The 14387-nt window shown below is 43.0% G+C and overlaps 1 protein-coding gene across 1 annotated transcript in view; it reads left to right on the top strand.

Moving 5' to 3' along the window:
• PTPRM (protein tyrosine phosphatase receptor type M) overlaps nt 1–14387 on the top strand; it is a 595371-nt gene that overhangs the window by 495813 nt on the left and 85171 nt on the right. The window lies entirely within an intron of this gene.

Genomic DNA, 14387 nt, shown 5'->3' with positions numbered 1-14387 from the left:
AATGATAGTCCCCATATCGCAACACTCATTAGCAAAAGAGTGAGGATTCTGTCTCAGAAATTCCCAGTTCCTGTGAAGCCGAATGTTGCCAATCCATAATGCCTCGGACAGTGTTTAAATGGAGCCCAGCCTCATTAATGTGCCGTAACGATGCTGAGACGTGTGGTGGATTGATGAGTTTCCTTCTCCCAGGGCTGGAGCCATCCATCCCCTGCATTAAACTGCTCCAAGTCACACAGGACCGCCTCAACGTACTGACAAGTACTAACAGAATTAACGCTATTTCTGAAGATACGTAAATTCAAACAAACAAACGATGTGAAAATAGAAGTGGAGAGTGTGTAGCGCGTGCCTTGCTGCTACCGAAAGGACCAACTGGAAACATTTGCACAGTCCAGGGAACAATGCATTAGCTTTATTGATTGTGAAAGTACAGCGACATTGTATGCGTCTAAGTTAACGTTTCTTGGAAGGACAGGAGAGACCGCCCAGTAGAAGTTTCTGTGACTGTAGAAGTCTTCTGTGTCTACGCTCTATGAACCAGTAGCCACACGCCACATGAGCACTTGAAATGTGGCGGGGGCCACTGAGGAACTGAGATTTAAATTGTATTTAACTTTAATCATCTTGAATTTAAATGGTACACGAGACTGGCGGCCCCCATATCGGACAGTGCAGAGCAACGGTGTGTGTGTTTTATTGTGAGAAAGGAGGGGGTGGGGTTTACACATAATAGGAACGAAGCATCCTGAGTGCGCATGAGCTGGCTCTGTTCTCCCTCTGGCCACTCATAAGTCCCAACCACCGGTTTTGCGGGTGACACGTGCTAGCTTCGAGCGTTCTGTCTGTTCATTTACTCCGTGCTTCCAGTGGTCCTGTCAGAGTCCTTTTTAGGGAGAAGATGTTTCCGATAGACCCAAGGCTTCATTGCCCTTCAGGGGATTCAGTCAACACTTAGGGAGCACCAGACACCGGACCCACAGTGAGGATTCCCAGGTGACAGGGATGATGTCCCCGCCCGCAGGACAGGGTAGACCAGGCAGGTAACAAGAGCCCTGTGACACCAGTACCCTGCAGTGACACGGCAATGTGCCGGAGCCGTGGGTGTGGTGATGTCAAGGCTCAGGGAAGAAAAACATTATTTCTTGCCATGGGAAGAATCGCTTGAACATTATAGATCCTTCCAAGTTCCTTCATATTCTCAGGGAGCCGCTAAAGCTTTGTACTGTTCAAAGAATGCAGATTTCTCATAATGGCTCTCGGGGTTCTCTCCAGGAATTCTTTCAGCTCTACAACAAGCTCCAAGGAGGAGTCACAAGATCAAATAGGGAGTTCATAGCATGCTCTGGGCCTCCCTCCATGCCAGGTGGAAGGGGGTGTCAGTGAGCCTATGTCCTGCCGTCCCCACAATATCCCAGATGTGGGCCTCCCGCTGTGCATCCAGAAGGCTGTGTCAGTGAGTGTGAGTATAGGGGTGCTCAGCTGGCCGCTGTCCAGTATAACTTTGAACCTGCTCCTTCCTGAGGCAGAGCTTAATACCTGCACTTGGTGGGCATTCGAGGAATAGTTTTGAATGATCAATGAAAAAAAAGAATAAACGCGAACACTTATTGAGCACTTCCTACGTGCTAGACACGGCTCTAAGCACTTCCCACGTGTTAACTCATGTGAACTCACTTCCTGTGACGATACCATGAAACGGGTAATGTGACTGTATCCGTTTTACAGATGAGGCAGTTGAGTGAAAGGTTAGGTTAATAACACGTGGAGGCAGGATTCCAATCCAGGAGCATCTCTTATAACCACTGTCCGGTGCATGGTTAGATGGTTGGTCCTCTCTGGCTTCCTACCGTTTTGAAGTTTTCTCCATTAGCGTCATGGTCTGCAAAGGGCCAGTGTGGGTGACAAGAGGCAGCTTCAGGAGGCTTTAGGCCCTCTCCCCGGTCTCCCCAGGCCACCCCAAATAAATATACCAACTAAGTAAAAGCTGGGTACCTGCCGTCCAAAGTTTCAAGCTGTTCCTCCAGCCCCCAGGCTGACCCCTGCAGACCCCTTTAGACAAATTCCAGAGCTGCCACTGTTGAGGGTCTTCTGAGAAGCTCTTTTTTGATGCTTTCATGTCTGTTGTCTAAGAAGGATAGTGGGGACAGGGTCTAATGGGTGTATCCATTGTCTGTCTATTCTCATTAGTTGTCACCTAGCTCTGAATGAGCTCTGAGGGGAACAGGATGTCAGAGGACATTTAATAACAGGCCAAGTGTGAGGAAGGCAGTAGCTGACATGGCTGTCCGCATCCTGCCTGGTCTAGGGGACCGCTCGCCGGAGGGCACTGGCCAGCACATTGGAATATGGGGTGGGAAGGGAAACAGAACAAAGGATAAGCATGGCCTAACCTGCCTCCCAACATTATTGAAAGAAAAATTTATAGTCTCCTATAAAATCAGTACTTACCCAAATCCTGCTTACATAGGCACTCATATCAGTAGTTTCACTATAGGCTTGGGGAAGAGTATTACTACCCACCCTGCACCCTAAGGAATGATATAATTGTTGAAAAGTTGGTTTTACGGATAAAGAAGTCTGCTTCCTAGCACCCAGGCCCTGGGAATGACCACTGACTATGATGAGGAACTGAGGGTTCCGTCAACGTCAACGTATCTTAGAAATTCTCGTTAGTGCTTTTCAGAGAACATAAGAAGTGTTCTTAATGATCACATTCATTGTTTTGTAACATTGTTTGCATATAAAATGGTTTTAATGGTGCTTAAAAACTGTTGATTGGCTTTTGCTCTTAAGTTAAACTTTTTCCTTATTTACACTGTAAATTTGCTGGGCTAGTCCTTTTCAAATGTAAACAAATACCCCTTTCACCATACCACAAAAACAGCCTGTGGCAATTTTCTCCACGGTTCCTACTTATAATTAACTCTGAGCTTAAGATACACACCAAATCTCCAGGCTAAGGGGGCCCCTTGGAGCCTGGGGTCCTCTTTTCTGGGGACTGGCAGTTGAAGATAAGGAGCCAGAATCTGCAGGCCCTTCTGAGGCTCCCTCCTCCCTTTCTGTGGTCCTTTCAACAAAGACATATTGGTCTGCCATGGGCCAGGCTCTGTGCCAAGCTAAAGGAACTCTTTCAACAGATATTATTGAGTGCTTGTTACATGCCAGGCACTATCCTAGGTGTCAGAGACAGAGCAGGGAACAGAACAAAATTCCTTGCTTGTACAGCACCTGACATTCTTATGGGGGCAACAGAAAAAGTCACTAAGTAAACTGTATAATATGAATAATAGAAAGCGACGTGTGTAACAGAGGAAGTAGGGCAGGGGAAGGAGACGCGTTAGGGCAGAGGTTGTAGTTTTTACCTTGTGGTCAAGAAAGACCTCTCTGAGACGATAAGATGGAAGCCAGGGCCTGAGACAGGTAAGGAGGGGAGCCAGGTGCAGGCAGAGGCCCTGAAGGGGCAGGCCTACCTCAGTGTGGTGCGGTGCGGTGCTGGGAATGGCAAGGAGGCCAGTGTCACTGGAGCAGGGGCAGGGGGAGCCAGGGGAAAGGTAGAAATGTGAAGAACTGGCATTTTCCAGGGAAGGCAGGGGAGGAGAGACTTAAGTGATTATACAAAGGAATTAAACGATTATACAAATTAATGAAATAAAGTTAAGGGCCACGAAGGAGAGGGACAAGGTACCATGAGACTCTGTCGTGTGAGGATTAACTTGTTGAGGCAGTGGGGAAATGCTTCCCGGAGGATGTGAAATGGAGAACCACTGAATGAAGGGTTAGAGCAAGGGGATGTTGCAGACAGGGGGTGCATCACATGAACAGATCTTCCACACGAGGGGACCCCTTGAGTCTGAGGCCCTGAAGGAAGGGCAGGTGGCCGGAGGTGGGCAGGTTGAGAGTGGGGGTCAGGCCAGTGAGGGGTAGAGGGAGATGGAAGCCAGACCTGCAGGGCCTTCTAGGGAAGATTCAGGATTTTAATGTTTGTTATAAAAGCAAAGGGAAACCTCATCAAAGGGTGTTTTGAGGAGAGGGGTGAGGATTGTTCATCAAATTTGCATTTGAGAAATTTAATCTGACTGCAAAGTAAAAAATGAATTTGAAGGGGACCCTGGTTAAGAGATTTTCTCAGTAGCCCAGGTGAGAAGCAATGATAATGTGGACTAGAAAGAAGAGAAATCGAGGGACTCCAGAGAAGTAATTGATCAAATGGAATGGACAGGATGTGGGGTGAGGGAGACAGAGGAGTCAGAGATGTTTCTGTTTCTGACTCACAGGAGGATGGATGGATGGTTGGATGGACAGATGGATGGATGGATGGATGGACGGACAGATGGACAAGTGGAAAGATGGGCCATTTACTCCAGTGGGTTACACTGAAAGAGAAGCACATTTGGCGGGGAGCTCAGGGATAGGCATGATGTTGGCAGTAGCAAGGAAAGTGTATGAATTGAATCTGGGGATCTGGGGATACACTGAGATGCCTGCAAAACATTCAAATGAGATGTCCAGTAGCCAGTTGTATGGACTGCTCTGGAACCCAAAGGAGACGGGTCTGGGCCCAAATATAAACTAGTGAATCTTGGAGCATAGAATGGTGGCTGAAACCACTGGCATGATAAGATTATCTGTGGAGCAAGCAGGGAGGACATGGAGAGCCTAGGACCCAGCCTGGAGGAGCTTCAATAATGGGAAATAGTGAGGCTGAGGCAAGGCTGCCTAACGTGTCGAAAGGAGCATTGTCTCCTTTAGAGACAATGAGGGTATCAGGAGCGTCCTGTTGAAGACTCCAGTGCAGTGAAGACTGATGTAGCAACATGAGAATTACTCATGAAATTAGCAAACAGTGCTTTGAATGGAGTGGGCAGGGGGTGAGGAGGCAATGAGTTGAGGACATGACAGGAGGGGCAACAACTCCATGAAGGGGGTCCCTTCTGAGCTTTGGTTCTCATCCTCACTGTGTTCCCCGTGCCCTCTTGCCCCATTTTCCCGGCTCAGAGTGGGGTATCTGAGAGAAGAGTGAAACGTGTGACCCCATCTATTCCACCCAATTCTTTCAACAAGTAACCCAATCTTGATGCTCATGCTGAAGACCACTCTTCCGGGGTTTTGTTCCACAGTAATGTGCTTCTTTCTGCCAGATGAGCCTCTCCCACAGTCACTTCTGATGAATCCACTCCTGTCATGATCCAGTTTAGGAATAAAGGCAGGTGAAGGAGGATGGTGGGAACAAGGGGTTAGTTGGATAAGATGGGCCGGCATGGAGAGCCTTTGACATTAACATTTAGATGGATGAGAATCAGGGTGAAACAAATTGACACACCATGTTTAGGAAAGCAGAGAGAAAAATCTAGAAGAATTGGGCAAAAGAAGAGTCAGGGGGGTCCTACCAGGATGCTGAAGATTAAAGACTGAGCGTGTCTGATAGAGGGTCTAGGTGAAAACAGGACACGGGCAAGACTAAGTAACACATAAAACCAACAGCAAGAGCAAAGATGCACATTGAGTCACCTACCACTAAACTCGAAGGTTCCTTATTTGTTTGGTGCTCAGAGCTGGCGTGGCCTGAACGTCCAGGTGGTGGGCACAAGTAGGGACACCAGTCTGGCGTATAGGTCATGCAGGGGTAGGGCGCTGAGCCCTTCCCATCCGTCACTGGTCCCTCCTGCATCTTGCACCTTGAAACCAATGCAGCAGCGGTCCTTGGCAAGAGTGTAACCACAGGAGGAGCAAAGCCATTATTTGCAGCCATCAGTTGTAATTAAAATTAATTTTGAGTCTCCTCTCAGAGGACAAATGTTACTTAAATCATTGTGATTCTGATTTACCTTAAATATGTCATCAAGATTTAGCAGAAAGAGAGAAGTGGTTGGAGGTGAAATATTATCAATGACACACTCCACTTCCGCTGCTATAGTGATATCTCATTACATACGAGTTACAACTGCAAGGCTATTACCCATATCCATTGTGTTTAAAATGAAAATGTTAAAATATTTGAAGCTACTTAGAAGTGTTTTAAATATAATGCGATGTGACAAAAGGGCATAATTAACCGCTTTTAGGGGCTTAGAATAAAGCATGGAGACCTGCTTTAAATGTCAATTACCCCACCTCTAATGTATGAATGCACACATACATAAATGCATGCGTACACACATCCGTAAACACACACATGTATACATACGCGTATGTACATGGGGAAAAGCACCAGCAGATTATAATTTTTCAGTAATGAGCAGTGGTTTGTTATGTTTTATACCAGGTCTTTATGTGCCTATTTCTTACCCAAAAAAAATTATTTTTGCCCTATTTCTTACGGTAAAGGCTTTTTTGAAAGGAATGAGAGGAATTAACAAGGCCTTTATGCAGACTTTCTCAGAATGTCAGTTTGTTCCCTTTTGTGATGGGCTAACATTGAGTTGTGATTATAATATAAACATTAGTTGGGTTTTGATCATATTCCAGTCATCCATGGCTAAATAGGTACTTTTTTTCCCCAATTAGAAAGGCAATTCATACACATTGAAGAAAAATTACCCAGTAACAAAAAGTTGGGAAAATTGCTCAGAACCTCACCCACTAAGTTCAAACCCTACTATTTTTATTTTGTTTCCTTCATCTCTTTCTGTTCTCTGCCTTGAATTCGTTGGCTTTATTTTTTAAAGAAAAATAAGTTTATTGTTTCATTGCTGATTATAAAGACAGTATAGGGGCGCCTGGGTGGCTCAGTCAGTTAAGCGTCCAACTTCTGCTCAGGTCATGATCCCACCCTTGTGGGTTCGAGCCCCACGTCAGTCTCTGTGCTGACAGCTCAGAGCCTGGAGCCTGCTTCATATTCTGTGTCTCCCTCTCTCTCTGCTCCTCCCCTGGTCACACACGCTCTCTCTCTCTCTCTGTCTCTCTCTCTCAAAAATAAACAGACATAAAAAAACTAATAAAAAGACAGTATAAACTGTGTACACAAAGGGGTACACAAAATCATCAAGATGAAAATAAATATCACTCCAAATTTTCCCACCCTGCAGAAATCCCACCCACCCTTCACTTATCCCACCAAGCGTTTCTGCACACATATGCAATTATTTTATATAAACAGACTCTTACAAGACACGTTGCTTTGTAACCCACTCTACTTCACTCCGCAGTCTGTCACAGAGATCTTTCCAGGTAAGGAAATTAAAGCTATAGTAATACTTTTTAATGATTGTATCACATTCCATTGTTTTAGAAGACTGTTGCTTCACAACCCTTTGGGAGCTTCCTGGGTTAATCTGAAACCACTCCCATACACAGAGGGCAGGGAGCGACCACAGAAGAGGAAGGACACTCTAGTATGGTAGCTGGGAGTTTTAACAAGTAAAGGGAACTTACCTCCAAGGCTCCTCTTGGACGGCAGCAAGGCAAGTGGATCCTTGCATCCCTCTGCCAAATCTGAAAGGTTTATGAAGAGGCCTTACTAGTCGCATATACTGAGCAAATGTTCTCAGCACCATATCACTGTCTCAAAGCTATGTCCTTGGAGTAGCCTCTGGGAGCAGGAAAGACAAGCAGAACCCACATTCCGAGGGGGAGATGGGTGAGGAACTTCAAGTGCCCAGGTCCAACTCATGGGTCATCCACTGATCACATCTTTTCAGTGATCTTTCCCAACAGAGACCACTGTTGATCAGTTCCCTGTTGATATCCCTGAATGGTTTCAACTAGGTGAAGACAGAATGAATTGTGTTTTAGAAAAGCAGCTCACAGCATGAATTCACTAGAGAAGGAAAGTCTGGAGGCAAAAGTGAAATATTGCAGGTAAAATATTATCAAGTCTTGAATTAAATTATCAGCAATAATGATACAAGTGACAGCTCGCTTTTACTTAGTTCTTACTATGTGCCAAACACTTATCAATGCATTACTGATATTAACTCAGTTCTCACAAAAACTCTACATGGTAGGCACTACTTTTATTTCCATTTTACAATTAAAGGAACTAAGACACAGAGAGGTTAAATAACTTGTCCGAAGTCACACAACTAGAAAGTGCCAGAATTGGGATTCAAACCCAGGGATTCTGACTCCAAAGCCTATGATCCTACCCCCCATGCTACACTGCGCAGAAACAAGGATGGAAAACAAAAGTTACTATCCCTGATGAACTTAGATGCAAAAATCCTCAAAAAATATTAACAAATCAAAGTCAGCAATATAGTAGAAGGATAAATATATCATACTCAAGTGAGGTTTATTCCAAGAATGCAAAGATGGCTCCATATCTACAAATCAATCAGTGTGACACCCCCCATTAACAAAATGAAGGATGAAAATAATGTAATCATCTCAAAACATACAGAAAAAGCATTTGACAATATTCAGTGTCCTTTTATGATAAAAACTCTCAACAAAGTGGGTATAGAGGGAACATACCACAACATAATAAAGTCCGGATATGACAAGCCCACAGCTAACATAATGGTGAAAAGCCCACTCCATGGTGAAAAACTGAAAAATTTTCTTCTAAGATCAGGAAAAAGACAAAGATGCCCACCCACTCTTGCCACTTTTATTCAACAAAATATTAACAGTTTAAGCCACAGCAGTTAACAAGAAAAAGAAATAAAAATAAAAGGCATCCGAATTGGAAAGGAAAGAGTAAAATTCTCACTGTTTGTGGATAACATGATTTCATGTATAGAAAACCCTAAAGATTCCACCAAAAAACACATTAGAATAAATGAATACAATTTTCAGGGTACAAAATCAAAATACAAAAATCTTTAGCACTTCTTTTTTTTTAATGTTTATTTATTTTGAGAGAGAAAATGAACAAGTGAGGGGGGTTGCAAAGACAGAGGGAGACACAGAATCTGAAACAGACTCCAGGCTCTGAGCTGTCAGCACAGAGCTGAACCTAGAGCTCAAACCCATAAGCTGTGAGATCGTGACCTGAGCCAAAGTCGGATGCCTAACCAATTGAGCCACCCACCTGCCCCTTGCATTTCTATACACTAACAACAAACTCTCAGAAAGAGAAATTAAGAGAACAATCAGATTTATAATTACATTAAAAAGATTAAAATATCTAGGAATAAATGTAACCAAGGAGGAAAAACACCTATACTCTAATACACTGATGAAAGAAATTGAAGACACACATAAATGGAAAGATAGTCCATGCTCATGGATTAGAAGAATTATTATTGTTAAAACGTCCATACTACCCAAAGCAACCTATAGATTCAGTGCAATTCCTATCAAAATTCCAATGGCATTTCTTTACAAAAATAGAACAAACAATTCTAAAATTTGTATGAGACTACAAAAGACCTTGAATAGCTAAAGCAGTCTTGAGAAAGAAAAAGCTAGAGGCATCACACTCCGTGATTTCAAACTACATTACAAAGTGATAGTAATCAAAACAGTATGGTATTGGCATAAAAACAGACATATAGATCAATGAAACAGAATAGGGATCCCAGAAATAAGCCCACATGTATATGGTCAATTAATTTACAACAAAAGAGGCAAGAATATACAATGGGAAAAGAAGAGTCTCTTCAATAAATGGTGTTTATATTTATTAACTTGGCAACCATATGCCAAAGAATGAAAATAGGCCACTATGTTACACAAGATACAAAAGTTAACTCCAAATGAACTGAAGACCTGAATGTAATACCTGAAACCATTAAACTCCTAGAAGAAAACGTAGGTGCTAAGCTCCTTGACATTGGTCTTGGTGATGATTTTTTGGATCTGACTCTAAAAGCCAAGCCAACAAAAGCATAAAAGTAAGCAAATGGGACTACTCTCAGAATAAAAATCTTCTGCACGGCAAAGGAAACCATCAACAAGATGAAAAGGCAACCTATTGAATGAGAGAAACTATGAGCAAATCATATATCGGATAAGGGGTTAATATCCAAAACATACAAATAACTCACATAACCCAACAGCAGATAAAACAATCCAATTTAAAAATGGGCAGCAGATGTGAATAAATATTTCTTCTAAAGAAGACATACAGATGGCCAGCAAGCACATGAAAAATGTTCAACATCACTAGTCATCAGAGAAATGCAAATCAAAACCACAATAAGATATCACCCCACACCTGTGAGAATGGCTGTTATCAAAAAGACAGGAAATAGCAAGTGTTGGCAAGCTATGAGAAAGGGGGCCCCTTGTGTCCTGTTGGTAGGAATGTAAGTTAGCAGCCACTATGGAAACATTATGGAGCCTGCCTCCTCAAGAAAGTAAAAGTAGAACTACCATATGATCTAGCAATCCCATTACTGGATATTTATCTAAAGAAAAAAAAAAAAAACACTAGGGGCACGTGGGTGGCTCAGTCGGTTAAGTGTACAACTTTGGCTCAGGTCATGATCTCAGTCCATGAGTTCGAGCCCCGCATCAGGCTCTGTGCTGACAGCTCAGAGCCCGGAACCTGCTTCAGATTCTGTGCCTCCCTCTCTCTCTGCCCCTCCCCTGCTCACGCTCTGTCTCTTTCTGTCTCTCAATAATAAATAAACATTACAAAAAAATTAGGGGCGCCTGGGTGGCTCAGTCAGTTGAGCATCTGACTTCTGCTCAAGTCGTGATCTCACAGTTCATGGGTTCGAGCCCCGCATTGGGCTCTGTGCTGACAGCTCAGAGCCTGGAGCCTGCTTCGGATTCTGTGTCTCCCTCTCTCTGCCCCTCCCCTGCTCATGCTCTTTATCTCTCGCTCTCAAAAATAAATAAACATTTTTTAAAAAATGCTAATTTGAAAACATATGCCCTCCTATGTCCTTGCAGCATTATTTACAATGGTTAAGATATGAAAACAACCTAAGTTTCCATCATGGATGAATAGATATGATGATGTGAAATAGATTAGATAGAGGATAGATAGATAGATAATGGAATACTATTCAGCCATAAAAAAGAATGAAATCTTGCCATTTGTGAAAACATGGGTGGAATTAAAGGATATTATTCCAAGTGAAATGAGTTATACAGAGAAAGACAGATGATGATTTCACTTATATCTGGAATCTAAAAAACAAGCAAACAAAGCAAAACAAAGCAAAAATTGACCCATACAGAGAGCAAACTCTGAATTACCAGAGGGGAGGAGGAGGGGGGAAAGACAAAATAGGTGAAGGAGATTAATGAGGCATATAGTCTTCAAGTTATAAAATAAATTAAGACTTGGGAATAAAAGGTACAGCCTAAGGACTATAAGCAATAATATTATGATGAGAGATGGTAGCTTGAGTTACTATGGCGAGAATGTTGTAATGTATATAAATATCAAATCACTATATTGTACACCTGAAGCTAGTACAATATTGGGGTTGCTAGAAGGAGGGGGGTTGGAGGTAGGTGAAATGGAGGAAGAAGGTCAAGTGATACAAACTTCCAACTATTAAGTAAGCAAGTCCTGGGGATGTAATAATGTAAGCACGATGATTACAGTCAGCAGTATTGTCGTATATACATGATAGTTGCCAAAAGAGTGAATCCTAAAGTCTTTATCACGATAAAAAAAAAAAAAAATGTTTAACTTTGTATGGTGCCAGATGTTAACTGGACTTATTGTGGTGGTTGTCTTACAACATATACAAATATCAAATGATTCTGTTGTACACCTGAAACTAGTATAAGTCAATCATACCTTGATTTAGGAAAATATTTTTTAAATAAAAAGATAAGTTGCTGACTAGATGCCAGGGGACTAAGTTGTAGGAGCTGTTTAGGCATATCTGTCCTGTTTCCAAACCTTTTTTCCTATTTCCTCTTTAAAACTAGTTCAAGCTCATCTTTCCCGAAGATTGGCTGCTTTCAGTGCGCAGTTTTCCCCTGCTCTGCTGACCTCCAAACAAGCATCCTGGGCTCTTTGTGGTTCGAATTGCTAAGCAATAACGATGTCACTTTTATTCACATGAGAGGGATAATTCCTTTTTGATGGGAACTGTCCTATGGTCCGTGCACTTGGACACGTACTTCTCACTTGGTCTTCCTAACAATCCTGTGAAGGTAGCCCATCGTCAACCTCTTCTTACAGATGAAGTGCAGTGAGGTTCAGAATTTATCTAAGTTCATGCTTCAGGGGAGTAGTACATCCAGTATTCATATCAAGGTCTCTGGGCCACCTAAGCTAAACACTACACAATGTCAACATGAAATGGCTTCGGAATAACCAAGGAAAAAACACCCATACCAGGAGAGAAACAAGGATGGTAATTTATAACTCTAAAGCTCAGGTCTTTTCTACCTTACTAGACTCTGTCTCCTGAAATACCAAGTCCTTATAGTCTTGACTCCTTGGCCTTCATGAATAGTTGACCTTTTGTCAGCCACAAATCCCATTGGATTTTTCGAACTTTTATACCCAAACAGGTGAACTCTCCAAACGTCTTCCTTTCAACCCAAATGGTAGTTTCTGGTACTGAGAAAGGCCCTCTCCCAGCTGGTCAGCCTCCAAAACAAAGTAGGGATAGGAGCTCAACCAGTGGGCAGTGGTTATCTCTGTGGATCCCTTGTCTAAGAGCCTCCCATATTTGTCACATGCTGGAAATGTCCTGTAGGCATTTCCTCATTGTCATTTGATACTATTTCACCTCAGGAGTGCCCTAGGAGAAGGAATTGAGTTTTCCTAAAAGAATGTTTTCTATATGATAGCCTTCTTAATTGGCTTGTGATTTAAGGTGAATGAGATTTCAAGAAAAGATGGGAGTGAACCTCCATGTACTGACTTGTTTGCCTCTCAACAGTCTATATTTATTGCTTTCCTAGCCAACTGAGAGCTTGATCTAAAAGAGGATACCTGAGAATCACCGTCTCTTTCACGGAGGCATTTTCAGATATCCAGCAGGAGTTTAGGGAAGGCTCTCCTGACTGGAGGGACGTATCAACTTTCTTCTTTTGCCTTCACTTTCACTGACTCAGTATGAGTGATAGTGAGACCTTTCTTCTCATTTTATTGCTGCTGTTGAGGGAAGGTGATTTTCTCATTGGCATGCCAGAAGGCAAAGGATTACTTTGATAAGGGCTGACCCAGTATAGCCAAGAGGGTAATCATGCCATGCCCAGCCTAATCTGGCTGGGCAGAATTCATGTTCTTTTGTTCTTCTCCACAGCCAACTCCTTCGTCTGAGATATTAAGCCCATTCCCTCTGCTAAAACATCTCTCTCCCTGCCTTAAGATACACTGACTTATCCATACTTGCACATTTTATCACTGAAAGAAAAAATACCTCCTAAACCTCATTTCAGTAATTCTTAAACCATCTCCTGAGTACACATTAATAATGTCTGACAGTTGTCCTCTAGCGGCAAGCTCTCGAGGCACGGCCACCACCGCCTTTATTTCATCAGGGAAAAGGAAGAAGCAGGGAAACTCCCAAGGGCTCAAGACTATAAGTCCCACCTTGGGAGGTGCTGTTTCTCAGGACATCCGGGCTTAGAGTGGAACTTGGAGACATATTCTACAAGGGAGGGGTGGAGAAGGTGGACTCCCCCTTTTTTAAAAAATATGGTAAAATACACATGACATGAAATTTACCATATTAACGATTTGTAAGTGTCCAGTTCAGTGGCATTGAGTTCATTCACATTGTTATGCAACCGTCACCACCCATTGCCAGAACTTTTTCATCTTCCCAAACTGCAAGTCTATACCTACTCAACACTAACTCCGTACTCCCCACCTCCCTGCGCCCCCTGGCAATCACCGTTATTTCTTTCTCTATGAATTTGACTATGTTAAATATCTAATATAAGTGGAATCATGTAGTATTTACCCTTTTGTGTTGGGCGTATTTCACATAGCATAATACCCTCAAGGTGGACTATTTTATTTTATTTTATTTTATTTTTAATTTTTATTTATTTTTGAGAGAGAGAGACAGACAGAATGCAAGCAGGGGAGGGGCAGAGAGAGAGGGAGACACAGAATCCGAAGCAGGCTCCAGCACAGAGCCCGATGCGGGGCTCAAACTCACAAATTGTGAGACCATGACCTGAGCCGAAGTCGGACACGTAACCGACTGAGCTACCCAGGTGCCCCTGGACTCTTTTAGTTTTAAATAGTGAAATATAGGTACAGAACAGGGCATACAGCATCCAAATACAGTTTAATAGGTGGTTGTAAAGCAAACATTCAGGACCATTCTAGTACTCCAGACAGCCCCCGTGAACCTCGCCTGACCACAACTTGCCCCTTCTTCCACTGAGGCAGTGACCATCAAGACACGGTATTCATTAGTGAGGTGAAGAGTTCCATGCGTTATGCTCACCTGCTGTGTGTTAGGGCCACTGCATGTGGTTGTGCATTGCAGACAGTGCTGTGAAGAGAGGCCCCGGGGCTCGGCACTGTGGCCTTGGGGAAAGGTGCTCATAGGGTTATTCGGAAT

Source organism: Lynx rufus, unplaced genomic scaffold (assembly GCF_022079265.1).
Source record: "Lynx rufus isolate CCGP_SWC_20201006 ecotype Redwood Valley unplaced genomic scaffold, mLynRuf1.p SCAF_29, whole genome shotgun sequence".
NCBI classification, from domain to species: domain Eukaryota; kingdom Metazoa; phylum Chordata; class Mammalia; order Carnivora; family Felidae; genus Lynx; species Lynx rufus.
This window is presented reverse-complemented; position numbering and strand designations above follow the sequence as displayed.